The sequence below is a fragment of the Bos taurus genome, chromosome 9 (genome assembly GCF_002263795.3).
Source record: "Bos taurus isolate L1 Dominette 01449 registration number 42190680 breed Hereford chromosome 9, ARS-UCD2.0, whole genome shotgun sequence".
NCBI lineage: Eukaryota > Metazoa > Chordata > Mammalia > Artiodactyla > Bovidae > Bos > Bos taurus.
This window is the reverse complement of record NC_037336.1, coordinates 85,971,793-85,987,154: the sequence shown is the minus strand read 5'-3', so window position 1 is coordinate 85,987,154 and position 15,362 is coordinate 85,971,793. Positions and strand designations below refer to the sequence as shown.

The window sequence follows — 15,362 nt, the reverse complement described above, 5'->3', positions numbered from 1 at the left end:
TGACTCTCTGCAACCCCATGGACTGCAGCATGCCAGGCTTCCCTGTCCATCACCAACTCCCGGAGCTTGCTCAAACTCATGTCCATTGAGTAAATGATGCCATCCAACCAACAAAATGTTATATATATTTTACCACAGTAAAAGAGAAATAAAAAAAAAAAAGAGTAGAACTTGGGAATTTCCAACTTAAACAGATGTCCCTGGTTATTCTAACACAGGTGGTCCAGAGGCCATGCTGAGAAATCTTGTAGATTAGACATCAAGACAAGACCAATGAGCTATTTACAGTAGCCAGGACATGGAAGCAACCTACATGTCCCTCAACAGAGAAATGCATAAAAAGATGGTGTATATGTATATATATACACACACATGTACATATATATAGTGGAATATTACTCTGCCATAAAATGAGCAAAATAATGCCATTTGCAGCAACATGGATGGACCTAGAGCCTGTCATACTGAGTGAAGGAAGTATGACAGACCCAGAAAGACAAATACCATATGATATTGTTTACATGTGGAATAAAAAACAAGGGTACCAATGAACTTATTTACAAAACAGAATTAGAATCATGGATGTAGAAAACATATTTATGGTTCCCAGGTATAAGCAGAGAGGGATAAATTGGCAAATTGTGATTGACATATACACACTACTATATATAGAATTAACTAATAAAGACCTACTGTATCGCATAGGAAAGTCTACTCAGTACTCTGTAATGGCCTATATGGGAAAAGAATCTAAAAAAAAGAATCAGATCAGATCAGATCAGATCAGTCACTCAGTCGTGTCCGACTCTTTGCGACCCCATGAATCGCAGCATGCCAGGCCTCCCTGTCCATCACCAACTCCCGGACTTCACTCAGACTCACGTCCATCAAGTCAGTGATGCCATCCAGCCATCTCATCCTCTGTCGTCCCCTTCTCCTCCTGCCCCCAATCCCTCCCAGCATCAGAGGCTTTTCCAATGAGTCAACTCTTCACATGAGGTGGCCAAAGTCCTGGAGTTTCAGCTTTAGCATCATTCCTTCCAAAGAAATCCCAGGGCTGATCTCCTTCAGAATGGACTGGTTGGATCTCCTTGCAGTCCAAGGGACTCTCAAGAGTCTTCTCCAACACCACAGTTCAAAAGCATCAATTCTTCGGCGCTCAGCCTTCTTCACAGTCCAACTCTCACACCCATACATGACCACAGGAAAAACCATAGCCTTGACTAGACGAACCTTTGTTGGCAAAGTAATGTCTCTGCTTTTGAATATGCTGTCTAGGTTGGTCATAACTTTCCTTCCAAGGAGTGAATGTCTTTTAATTTCATGGCTGCAGTCACCATCTGTAGTGATTTTGGAGCCCAGAAAAATAAAGTCTGACACTTTCCACTGTGTCCCCATCTATTTCCCATGAAATGGTGGGACCAGATATATATACAGGATATATTATATATATTATATATACAATAAATATATTTATTATATATTTTTATAATATATATATTTTTATAATATATATATAATATATATAATAATATATAATATATATAAAAATATATAATATATAATATAATATATAATATATAATATTTTATAATATATAATATATAATATAATATATAATATTTTTATAATATATAATATATATATATATATATAATATATATATAAATAACTGATTCACTTTGCTGTATGCCTGAAACTAACACAACATCACAAATCAACTATACTCCAATAAAAATGTTTAAAAAATGACAAGATCAGTGGAAAGTTGTTCATGATCAAGGAGTCTGACCTGTCTCCATTTTACTACATCTTTCCCAGAACATTGGTGGCCTTACTGGGACCCAGTTCTTTCAAATTCCTTCTCATCAGTATCTCATAAATTGCTGTCTTCCACCAGATTCCCACCTTCGTGACTTCCCAAGGTGGCTCTGGCTGGCAGTGCCCCACGCTCCAAACGTGTCAGGAGTCTGCTTCCACCTTTGATTGTGGTCTTCACCATAGCCGTGGACAAACAGATGTTCTTGCTCCCTTTTTCCTTAGTGGTTGTATGGTTCTGTTAAGCTGCAAGCGCGTACATCCCCTGTCCTTCCATTTCACTGAGAAACTGGGGTGTCTTTGTCAAGGTCACTGCACCACAGTCTATCTAGGACTCTGGCTTGGTCTGAAAAGGAATAGAACTGTCAGTGATATCACATCAAAACATACTCAACATGCCCTCCTCCTCGGCAACCCTGAACATTTCCCCCGTACTATTTCTTTCTTCTGGATGAGGCCTTTCCCACCCCGGCCGCACCTCCCAGGATTTTACATACAAGATCAAAGGATGTCGTTGTCTTCCCAGGAGTCCCCGGAGTCTCAGAAGTCTTGGTCCACTGAGCACTGATCTCTTTTCCCTTCACACACTGTGTGCCTGGGTTCTTCATTCCAATTCCTGTCTAAAAGCGCTGTACACATGCCTGGGAATTCATGCAAACGTGTGAATCTACACCCTCCGGGCACACAGTTCGGATTCTAGGTGCATATGTGTGCAAGACTCATGACTCTAAATAGTATTATGTGACTGGTTTGAATAGATTGGGAGAGTCTGTTTTCAAATAAATAGTTAGGAGGGAGGAGCTAAGATGGCGGAGGAGTAGGACGGGGAGAACACTTTCTCCCCCACAAATTCATCGAAAGAACATTTAAACGCCAAGTAAATTCCACAAAACAACTTCTGAATGCTGGCAGAGGACATCAGGCACCCAGAAAAGCAACCCAAGTCTTCAAAAGGAGAGAGAAGAAATACAGCTCCACTCACCAGAACACCGTCACAAGCTTCCCTAACCAAGAAACCTTGACAAGCCACCTGTACAAATCCACATAGAGCGAGGAAACGCCACAATAAATAGAACTCCACAAACTGCTAGAATACAGAAAGGACACCCCAAACTCAGCAATTTAAACAAGATGAAGAGACAGATAAAGGAACAGGATAAATGCCCACCAAACCAAATAAATAGTTAGAATGCTATTAAAAGAAACAGAAGACATTTTTTGAAGTTTTTGACATAATTTAATTTTGTGATTTCAAATTTGAAACTTGATCCAAAAAAAGTCTTCCAGGTTTAGGCTCCCCGAAATGCAGATTACACATCCAGCATTTAAAGCAAATTGCTTATAAAATGAATTTCTCTTTGGGTGTGAACTAAATCTTACAAATTGGCATTCTGATGAAAGATGTTTCAGTTATTTAAAAGCAGACTAATTTAATTCCCACTGAAATAATCAGGGGGTTGAAAATTAAAAGCAATTGCTAGGGTGTTGAGTACTTTGGTTGGTACAAAATATTTTCAAGTTTTCCTATGTCTTTCTCATTTTTTTCTAGGTACAAACCTATTTAAAGGGCTTATAAGTTGTATTTTGATATGTGTGTGTGTGCTTAGTCTCTCAGTTGTGTTCAACTCTTTGTGACCCCATGGACTGTAGCCCACCAAGGCTCCTCTGTCCATGGGATTTTCCCAGCAAGAATACTGAAATGCGTTGCCATGCCCTCCTCCAGGGGATCTTCCCGACCCAGGGGTTGAACCTTGCCTCTGTGTCTCCTGCACTGGGAGGTGGATTCTTAACCACTGAGCCACCTGGGAAGCCTGACTATATTATGATGAATTATTACCAAATCTGATTTTCTCAACATTTCCATTTCTCTTCACAATTGTTTTCAAGAAATTAAAGAGCGAAACTCAGAGAGACAGAGAGACAAAGACTGATATCCTAAGTAGCTGTCCTCATCATTCCCTTTAAGTTAAGGTGACACCTGTTTGCAACAGGAGCAAAGGTTAAAAAATAGAGTAAAATAAAAATATTTTGAAGAAATCTTACATAGCACTTCTTTATGAAGGTACAGTCACATTATAATTTAACAATATTCTATTAATACAAAGTTATTCAAACCAGCTTGCCTCCATTTCCTATATTCTTAGGACAATTCATGTGTTAGCATCTTAACTCACATGAGGGGAATAATAAACCTACTGGTGAAACTTGGGGTTACTGAGCAGTACTGAGAGCCTCTGGAGGTTTGTGGTTATGAATAAAGTGTTGATCATCAACCTAGTGGAAAGGATATTTTCAACCATATGCAGGTAAGTGGATTGACCGAGGTTGGGGCTTAGTCAGTGAAGTACTGTAAGGAGAGAGAGGCAAGGCTGATGAGAGCTTACAATTTGATATGCAATGTTTTAGTATGTTAGAACTGAAAAAGGCAATGTAACATTTCAAAACAAATACAAGACATTTGTAGAAGTATCGATGTCTTGACCAAAATAATTTTGTTCCTTCCAATTTGTCATTATAAAACAATCTACTTCAATTTTGTATGAATTTTCAATGTGAATTAAAGAAACCATTTTGCAATTTGTTATGTTTATTGGGCTTAATCATTCACTGTTTCATCCTTAATGAATGTGATTTACTCCTAGGGAAACATGTGATGAAAATGAACTTTCTTGTAAAGGGAAAATAAAATTTAAGAATAACTACAGAGTAAAGTATTGCAATGGATTGAATGTCTGTGTCCTCCCAAAATCAATACGCTGAAGCCCTAGTCCCTGATGTAATGGTATTTGGAGACAGGGCCCTTGGGAGGTAATTAGGTTTGTTGTTGTTTAGTTGCTAGGTTGTGTCTGACTCCTTGCAACCCCATGGACTGTAGCCTGCCAGGCTCCTCTGTCCATGGAATTCTCCAGCCAGGAATACTGGAGAGGGTTGCCATTTCCTTCTCCCAGGGATCTTCCTGATTCAGGGATTGAACCTGGGTCTCCTGCATCGCAGGCAGATTCTTTACCACTGAGTCACCAGGGTATTAGCCTTAGACAAAGTCATGAGCAATTAAATCAAAGATGAGATTGATGCCTTTAAAATGGGATGAAGAGGCCAGAGCTCACTCTCTCTGCCATGTGAGGATACAGCTAGAAGGAGCCATCTCCAAGCCAGGAAGAGGGTCCTCACCAAGGAATAACAATGCTGATCACTCCCTGATCTCAAACTTTCAGCCTCTGGAACAAATGTGAGAAATATACATTTGCTGTTTAAGCCACTCGGTCTATGGTATTTGCCATAGCAACCCAAGTTGACTAAGACAAGTTTCTAAAGTATTTTAAAAATCAGGAGTCCAACTTGAGCTGCAAATAGGGGTAAAATTCTTAGTCTGGGAAGCTGCTATATTTCCATCTTGCTTCTCAAAAGAAATCAAATGTTTACAGGACATTAAAAATTGTGATCATCTTTTTTAAAAGATTCATAAAAGATATTTGTAGCATTATACAATTTAATTATATATCCTTACACGAGCATATTAGAGAAAAACACTGTTCTTCACTAGACCAATTCTTATTTATTGTACCAGTCTCAGCTAAATGTGATTTCCTATGGGAAATGACCCCCTGAGTTTGGGCTGGGTAGCCCCTCTGTTGTGTTCCCATCGCACAATGAATTTACTTGTGGTGGAGAGGTGTTAGGCTTCCCTGGGGGCTCAGATGGTAAAGAATCTGCCTGCAGTGCAGGAGACCTGGATTCGATCCCTGAGTTGGGAAGATCATTACAACTGCCAGTTTCACCGTCTCTCTCCCCAGCAAACTGTAAACTTTTTGAGGATGGGGTTATTTATGCCTTGTTCACCAGGACATCCCTGGCCTCTATCCCAGTCCTGCTCCAGATAAGAACTCTGTGTCTATTTGTTGAATGAATGAATGAATCATCTCTAGTAAAGCCAGGAGCCAACTTGATCATTGTAAAGTATACTTTGGAAAATGCAAGGGGTTCCCCTTCTTCCTATTTTTCTGAGTCAAGCAAGAAAAAAAAGTAAAAGGCCTGAGTTTTAAAAGGTGCCCATGTATTGGAAATATTGAAAACATTAAAAAACAAAATTAGAACACTAAAGCAAAACAATGCATTTTGCCAAGAAGGAAACAAGAATGTGACATTAAAATTTGCATAGCCATTCCAGAATTTGAAAAGGCAAGTATCAGAGGAATTTTTGAGGATAATAACAGGCTTTGTTCATACGGAACTGAATAAGCACATACACAGTTCATATAGAGATTTTATTCAAATCATTTCATTTTATGCAAACCAGCTAGTGAGTCCATTTTGGAACTTTTGTTTGTTGTTATCTTTGTCTAAACTCATGTGCTCTGAGGAAAACTATGAATTGCTTTAAACATTAACAGATGCTGGATTTAAAGAGTGATCAACTTCTAAACTGCTGATTTCCACGGAAAAACTAAATACATATTCTCTGTTCTGTATCAAGTTCGAAGCTATTATACCATGAAGCGGTTTTTTATGTTTGAGAAAATGTAAAGTATGTGCCATAAAAAGCAATGGTTTAGTGGCTGTTTGTCTCTCCTTTGTATTTGGAGCTGGTTGATGTCAACCAATTTTTGCTAAACTGTACTCAGCATGATGATAATAACTAACACTTATTGAGGGCTTACAATGTGCCAGGCACTGCTGTAAGAGTTAACTTTATATGTATTAACTCATTTAAGCCTCACGATAACTCTAGAAGAAGCATTACCCCATTTTTACAGTTGAGAAACCTGAGTCATATAGAGAACTATGCTTAAGGACACAAGCTAGTAAGTCTGGCATCTGGGAGTTGACCCAAAGCTGTCTAGCTTCAGAGCATAAACTCTTCTTGCTGCTGTTGCTGCTGCTAAGTCGCTTCAGTCGTGTCCGACTCTGTGCAACCCCATAGACGGCAGCCCACCAGGCTCCCCCGTCCCTGGGATTCTCCAGGCAAGAACACTGGAGTGGGTTGCCATTTCCTTCTCCAATGCATGAAAGTGGAAAGTGAAAAGTGAAAGTGAAGTCGCTCAGTCGTGTCCAACTCCTAGCAACCCCATGGTCTGCAGCCCACCAGGCTCCCCCGTCCCTGGGATTGTCCAGGCAAGAACACTGGAGTGGGTTGCCATTTCCTTCTCCAATGCATGAAAGTGAAAAGTGAAAGTGAAGTCGCACAGTTGTGTCCGACTCTAGCAACCCCAGGCTCCTCTGTACATGGGATTTTCCAGGCAAAAGTACTGGAGTGGGATGCCATTGCCTTCTCATAGTTGTAAGCAAAAGCCAGCTCAGTTCAACTTAGCAGAAAAGCAGTTTATGTAAAGGATAGTGGGCAGCCCACAAAACTTTGGGGAATGCTGGAGAAGTAGGTTTGAGGCTGGAGAGCCAGGAATGATTCTTGAAACCACAAGAGAGAGCTGCCCTGGTGAGTAAACCACCGTCCCTGCCACCACCACTGACCACTGGATGTACCACAGGACAGGTGCAGTAAACATTTTCGTTATTTCTGACATGAGCAGATAACTAGAAGTCTCACTTGCTCTTGTTTTTATTTTGTATAAATAAAATTAACTATGTATCATGATCTCACCAATGTCATTCCAATTTTCTTGTACTTATCAATGCTTATTGAATGAACATCCTCATATAGATGTAGTGGGGGCTTCCCTGGTAGCTCAGCTGGTAAAGAATGTGCCTGCAGTGCAGGAGACCCCAGTTCAATTCCTGAGTCTGGAAGATCCTCTGGAGAAGGGATAGACTATGCACTCCAGTATTCATGGGCTTCCCTAGTGGCTCAGACAATAAAGAATCTGCCTGCACTGCAGGTTTAAGGTTCAATCCCTTGGTTGGGAAGATCCCCTGGAGGAAGGCATGGCAATCCACTCCAGTATTCTTGCCTGGAGAATCCCCATGGACAGAGGAGCCTGGCGGGATATAATCCATGGGATCACAAAGAGTCGGATGCGACAGCACAGCACAGCACATAGATGGAGTGGAAGTGGTTTTTTATGTTGAAATATTGCTTTTGAACTAGAGAGGTGAGGGATGTGGCCTTGGGGAGGAAGGGTACAGGAAGATGGTCAGATTCTGCTACATTTTTAAAGCCTTGTTATATTTTCTTCATAGTGTTTGGGGAGCTAGTGCATGCAGTGGAGATGCAGAGTGAGGTAACAAAGTTTGGTTTCAAGGCACAAGGAACCTCTAAGAGCAGGGCTCTAATCAAAGAGCTGGTATAGAGGTTTAAATATCCCTTTCTATGACATAATTAGACCTGCTACCCATACCAAGCAGGAGCCTGAAAGACTACTGTATGGATCTCTTCCGAATGCCACATTAGTGACACGATGTTGGCGGCCTGAATATGTGATGGGGGAGTGGTTTATACCCACGGGTATTCACAAAGACCTCCAGAGCACCAACTGTTAAACATTGACCCATTAGGTAGAGGTACCACCCACAGAACTGGCAGACGGGCTTCACACATAGTGTTTCCATCAAGCAGAATCATTACTGGATTCCGAACCGGAATCTCTATTGCGTTTATTCACTTAATATTTGAAAATCATAGATGAGGAGGAGTCTAAAGCTCCAGGGAATTTATTTTAAAATGAGAAACTAGAAACAGTAGAAGTAATTAGATTTCAATGTGTGGTAGTTCATAAACAATAGCTAAGATATTAATCAATCCAGGGTCAAAGATTTCTTTGAGAATGTTCATTTGGAGGATAAAAAAACAGGTAAGAGACAAAACCGGAAGAAAAGAATATTCGCAGTAAGCAGTAACGATGAAAATAAGAAGGAATCAACCAAGATGTCACTGATTACTGTAAGAAAAGAACAAATCACAATCAGTTCCATGCATGCAACCCTCTGTCTCTCCCCCTGGGTTGTTCCTAATGAGAAGGTGCCATTCAGTCACAACCTTAGCACAGGCTGTAAGTGAACAGATGAGGTGGCAAGGAGTGTCAGGGAGAAACAAAGACTTTGATGGGACAAAGATGTCAAAACCAATTCTCCACTGTGCCGCCAAGAGTGGTACCCAAGGATCAAGCAGAGAGGCTGAGTCCAATTTCCAGTCCCTCGTGGTTTCTTTCCTGATCACTCACAGGTTGCTCAGTCTTAGTGAAAGTTCTGGACCATCTGTGTCCATCTGTAAGAAATTATGACAATGCTCAAAGTGCTCAATAGTTGTGTCATGAGGTTTCAGCAGCCCCCACACCATAAACTAAGCAGACACCAGGGCAGTCATTACCTAGAAGTCACACTAAAAATGCTGTCTCACCTTAAGATTGCCAGGCACATTTGCATGTATGGGAGAAGACGCCAAACATGAAGGTCAGTGATGTGGTGTTTTTTATTGCAGGCTTCCAGGACTGCCAAGGCTGATACCATCTGCGTCTGATGGACAGAATCTTAGGTAATGACTGTCTCCCTCTCTCAAGGAATATTAGTCTGCCGGAGCTGTCATAACAAAACCCCATAGACTGGGTGGCTTAAACTACAGAATATACATTTTTCTGACCGCTCTGGAAGTGAGAAGTTCAGTATTCCAGTTGATTTGGTTTCTGGTGAGAGAGCTTTCTTCCTGGCACTCAGACAACTGCCTTCTTGCTTTGTTCTCTTGTGTGTGAAGAGATGGGGGTGAGGGAGGGTGAGAGGAAGAGAGAGAAAGAGTTTTCCTGTGTCTCTTCTTCTTCTTCTTTATTTTTTTGATGTGAACAGTTTTTAAGTCTTTATTGTATTTGTTACAATATTGTTTCTGTCTTCTGTTTTGGTTTTCTGGCCACGAGGCACGTGGGATCTTAGATATCTGACCAGGGATCAAACCCACACTCCTGCATTGGAAGGTGAAGTCCTAACCACTGGGCCACCAGGAAAGTCCCTGTCTTCCAGTGTGCTCAGTCGCTCAGTCATGTCTGACTCTGTGACCCCATGGACTATAGTCAGCCAGGCTCCTCTGTCCACGGGATTATCCCAGCAAGAATACTGGAGCAGCTTGACATTTCCTTCTCCCAGGGATCTTCCCTACCAAGGGATAGAACTTGTCTCCTGTATTGCAAGTGGATTCTTTATTGCTGAGCCACAAAGGAAAGTAATCCTATCAAATCAGGGCCCCACCCCACGAGCTCATTTGGTTGTGATTACTCCCTTAGAGACAGCATCTCCAAGAACAGACACATTGCAAATTAAGGCTTCAGTACGTGAATTTTGAGGGAGATGCAAACATTCAGTCCCTAACAGCCATTGTCCGGACAAGCCTGAGACAGAGGGTCACTCACAGTCTGGAGTCAAGCATTTAACACGGCATCTCTCATGATTGAATAATATTGTACATTTTCAGCAGAGCTTTACCTTAGAAGAAAGAGATGGGAGACAGAGTTCCCTTTCATTTCCTGGGTAGTCAGGGCTGAGGAAAATACGAGCAGAGAGTACAAAAGGAAGAGCCAGGGCAAGGCCTAAGTAATGATTTTTATCTGTTCCATCATTGCTAGGAGCGTCTTTCCACCCAAAAGAGAATTTTCACTCAGGCCCAGAGTCCTTCTTAGGGCCTTGTGGCTGGTGATGGAAACTAAACCAGCCCTGCTGTAAAGTCAGGAAGCCTCTGGCTTGGTTTATCCTAAAAGGTCTGACTACAGAAAACAAAGGGGAATTTGTCATGCCAGGCAATGGTACCCTAGGCAGTGGGGCTGACAAAGAACTCAAAGGCTTTAGAAATGATCTCCATTTTTTAAGTTAGGAATGATTTTTTTAAATTTTTTAATTAAAAGAATTTAAAATTTCCCTTTCAGAGAAATTTAACTCTGCACCCCCAGTGATAAGTCCTCAGCCAAGCCCTTGGAGTTGTTATGGAAACATGCCCAGCAACTGCCATCTGAGAGATGGGGGTGTTGCTCTGGGTGCTTTCACTGGGGCTCTAAGCCTGAAGCCACCTCTGTTGTGTCTCAACAGCTCTTTCATTTTCTTTGTGCAGTCTGATTTTGTTGTTGTTGTTGTTTGCTAACATGTGGGTTTTGCCCACTATCTAATTATTACATTTCATCATTACAGAAGATGAGTCTGTACTAGCTATTGGAATGAAAGGCTATGTTTTATACTGGCATTTTAATCAGTGGAACTTACTGTCATAAAATCTCTGTAAGACAGTAATGATTTGCAAAACCTAATATCACATCTTTTGTAGAGCCTAGCATCTGAGTATAATTGACCGATTTATTAGATGCTTGTGGTTCATTGATTTTCTAGACAGGAAAAAAAAATTGGATTGCGGTTTCTGGCCACTGTTTTCTTCAAATTGATCATGCTGGCTCTCATAAATGTTCCCTTTGTACTCATGCTCTTACTTTTGCACAAAAGAAACTGTATTATATACAGCGTGGTGTCATTGGCCTTGGAATTAGAGTCAGGGTTTTGCTTTTTATTTTTCCTGCAGAAGCTCTTTTCTCATTGTTGCTGCAAAATATTTTGAAGGCAGTTTTATTCAGAGGAATTTTCCTTACAAAAGGCTGCTTATTTTCTGAGTATACCTCTCTCAGTCTAGCATTGTCCCTGTGGAGGGAAATTTTCTGAAAGCTATTCTGCTTAACTTACAATGATGCCAAACAAATAGACAGGCATTTATTGACCGTTAATCTTGGTACTATTGCCAGGGCAAGGATGACTTGCAGAAAATTTTTTTCTTTATGCTAATGTTGATAATAAGATATTTCTGGCTTGAATGGGAGTTTTACTAAATGTTGAAGCCTAAGGCCACATGATGATTAAATCTAATGGCTGTCCCTGTTCTCTTACATATGATGCAACATATGAAATGAGACAGGCCTGTGTTGATCATGTGAGTTTAGGATTATTGACTCTTTTTGGGCTTATGAATAAGTCTAGAAGTAAACATGGATAAAGAGGAAACAGAAACAGAAGGTACCTCCTAAGTAATTCTATGAGGTCGACATAATCCTAACACCAAAACCAGACCAAGACATTATAAGAAAGAAAACTACATTATAAGAAAGAAAACCAGACCAATATTTCTTATGAACACAGGTGCACAAATCCTGTACAAAATGTTAGCAAATTAAATCCAGTTCAGTTCAGTCGCTCAGTCGTGTCTGACTTTTTGCGACCCCATGAATCACAGCACACCAGGCCTCCCTGTCCATCACCAACTCCCAGAGTTCACTCACACTCACGTCCATCAGGTCAGTGATGCCATCCAGCCATCTCATCCTCTGTCATCCCCTTCTCCTCCTGCCCCCAATCCTTCCCAGCATCAGAGTCTTTTCCAATGAGTCAACTCTTCGCATGAGGTGGCCAAAGTACTGGAGTTTCAGCTTTAGCATCATTCCTTCCAAAGAAATCCCAGGGCTTATCTCCTTCAGAATGGACTGGTTGGATCTCCTTGCAGTCCAAGGGACTCTCAAGAGTCTTCTCCAACATCACAGTTCAAAAGCATCAATTCTTCGGCACTCAGCCTTCTTCATAGTCCAACTCTCACATCCATACATGACCACAGGAAAAACCACAGCCTTGACTAGACGAACCTTTGTTGGCAAAGTAATGTCTCTGCTTTTGAATATGCTATCCAGGTTGGTCATAACTTTCCTTCCAAGGAGTAAGCATCTTTTAATTTCATGGCTGCAGTCACCATCTGCAGTGATTTTGGAGCCCCCCAAAATAAAGTCTGACACTGTTTCCACTGTTTCTCCATCTATTTCCCATGAAGTGATGGGCCCGGATCCAACAATGTATAAAAATCCCATGGACAGAGGAGCCAAGTGGGCTACAGTCCATGGGGTCACAAAGAGTTGGACATGACTGAGATACTGAACACATGCACACACATAAAATGACTTATAAACCATGACCAACTGGAATTTATTCCAGTATGGAAGACTAGCTCAACATTTGAAAAATCAATTAATGCAATCATAACAAGAAGAAGAAAAATCATATGATCATATCAATATATGTAGAACAAGCACTATTGACAAAATCCAATATCCGTTTATGATTTTAAAAAAACTCATTGAGTTAGGAACAGAGGGGGAATTTCCTTAAATTGATAAAGAACATGTACAAAAACCCTACAACTAACATCGCTTAATGGTGAGAAAGCAGATGCTTTCCTTCCAATATCAAGAACAAAGCAAGCATAACCACTTTCACCACTTGTATTCAACATCATACCAAAGTCCTAAATGAATGCAATAGACAAGGAAAAGAAATAAAAAGTATCCAGATTGGGAAGGAAGAAATAAAACTATCTTTGTTCACAAATAACATGGTTGTCTATGTAGAAAATCCCCCAAAATCAATAACGACAGCAAAAACCTCCTGGAACGAATAAGAAATTACAGCAAGATCACAGGATACAAGGTCAATATACAAAGTTAATTGCTTTCTTGTCTACCAGCAATGAACAATTTGAATATGAAATTAAAAACATAATGTCACTTACATTAGCACCCCAAAATGAAATCCTCAGGTATAAATCATGAAATAGGTATAAGATCTACAAGAGGCAATGAAAATCCTCTGATAAAAGAAATCAAAGAAGATAAACGGAGCGGTATTCCATTTACTTGAATATACGAAGTTCAATACTGTCAAGATGTCAGTTCTTCCAACTTTATATCAATGCACTCCCAGTTAAAATCTCAGCAAGTTATTATTAATTTTTTAATATGGACAAACTGGTTCTAAACTTTGTATGGAAAGACAAAAGACCCAGAATAGCCAACACAATATTGAAGGAAAAGAACATGGTCACAGGACTTACACTACCCAAATTCAAGACTTACTCTAAAGCTATAGTAATCAAGACGGTTGGTATTGGCAAAAGAATAAATGAATAGAACAATGAAACAGAACAGAGTGCCCAGAAATAGACCCACACAAGTAAAGTAAACTGAACTTTAACAAAGGAGCAAAGGCAATTCAATGGAAACAAAATAGTCTTTTCAACAATTGGTATTGAAACAACTGGACATTCACATGCAAAAAATTAATCTAGACACAGACCTTACTCCTCTCACAAAAATAAACTCAAAACAGATCACAGAAATAAATGTAAAATGCAAAACTGTAAGACTTCTAGAAAACAACAGGAGAAAACACATAGATGATCTTGTGCTTGACAAAGGGTTTTTAGATACAACAACAAAAGCATGATCCATAAAAGAAAAAACTGATAAGTTGGATTTCGTTAAAGTTTAAAACTTCTACTCTGTGAAAAGCATTGTTAGAGAATGAAAAGACAAGCCACACACTGGAAGAAAACATTTATAAAACACATATTTGAAAAGGCACTGGTATTCAAAACAAAGAACTCTTAAAATTTAACAGTAGAAAAAACAAAAAAATTCAATTTAAAAAATGGGTAAAAGATCTGAGCAGACACCTTACCAAACAGGACAGACAGATGGCAAATAAGTGTATGAAAAGATGCACAACATCATATGTCATTCAGTTCAGTTCAGTTCAGTCGCTCAGTCATGTCCGACTCTTTGCGACCCCATGAACTGCAGCATGCCAGGCCTCCCTGTCCATCACCAACTCCCAGAGTTCACTCAGACTCACGTCCATCGAGTCAGTGATGCCATCCAGCCATCTCATCCTCTGTCATCCCCTTCTCCTCCTGCCCCCAATCCCTCCCAGCATCAGAGTCTTTTCCAGTGAGTCAACTCTTCGCATGAGGTAGCCAAAGTACTAGAGTTTCAGCTTTAGCATCATTCCTTCCAAAGAAATCCCAGGGCTGATCTCCTAGAGAACTGCAAATGAAACCAACAGTGGGCTATTTCTACACACCTATTAGAATGGTTAAAAGCCACCAAATGGTCACCACCAATTGCTGGTGAGAACGTGCAACATCAGGAAATGAACTCTCATTCATTGTTGGTACATCAATGTTGGTACATTGTTGGTATGTGCAAACTGGTACATCCACTTTGGAAGATAGTTTATAGCTTCTTACAAGACTAAACATACTCTTACCATATGATCTCACAAGGTGCTCCTTACATTCACCCGAATGAATTGAAAACTTCAGTTCAGTTCAGTTCAGTTCAGTCAGTCGCTCAGTCATGTCCGACTCTTTGTGATCCCATGAATCACAGCACGCCAGGCCTCCCTGTCCATCACCAACTCCTGGAGTTCACTCAGACTCACGTCCATCGAGTCAGTGATGCCATCCAGCCATCTCATCCTCTATCATCCCTTTCTCCTCCTGCCCCCAATCCCTCCCAGCATCAGAGTCTTTTCCAATGAGTCAACTCTTCGCATGAGGTGGCCAAAGTACTGGACTTTCAGCTTTAGCATCATTCCTTCCAAAGAAATCCCAGGGTTCACATATTGCTGAAGCCTGGCTTGGAGAATTTTGAGCATTACTTTACTAGCATGTAAGATGAGTGCAATTGTGCAGTAGTTTGAGCATTCTTTGGCATTGCCTTTCTTGAAAACTTATGTCCACACAAAAAATCAGTATGTGAATGTTTACAGCAGCTCTATCTTAATAGCCAAACCTTTCAAGTAACCAAGATAGCCTT

At 40.5% G+C, this 15,362-nt stretch overlaps 1 long non-coding RNA gene across 1 annotated transcript; it reads right to left on the bottom strand.

Annotated features, from left to right (window-relative positions):
- Positions 1–1,681: 1,681 nt before the first annotated feature.
- On the bottom strand, positions 1,682–14,045 carry LOC132346132 (uncharacterized). Its single transcript, XR_009495869.1, has 3 exons — positions 13,277–14,045; positions 2,316–8,974; positions 1,682–2,164 (listed from the first exon to the last, which is right to left on the bottom strand). It is a non-coding gene; the product is annotated as an uncharacterized lncRNA (long non-coding RNA).
- Positions 14,046–15,362: the final 1,317 nt, after the last annotated feature.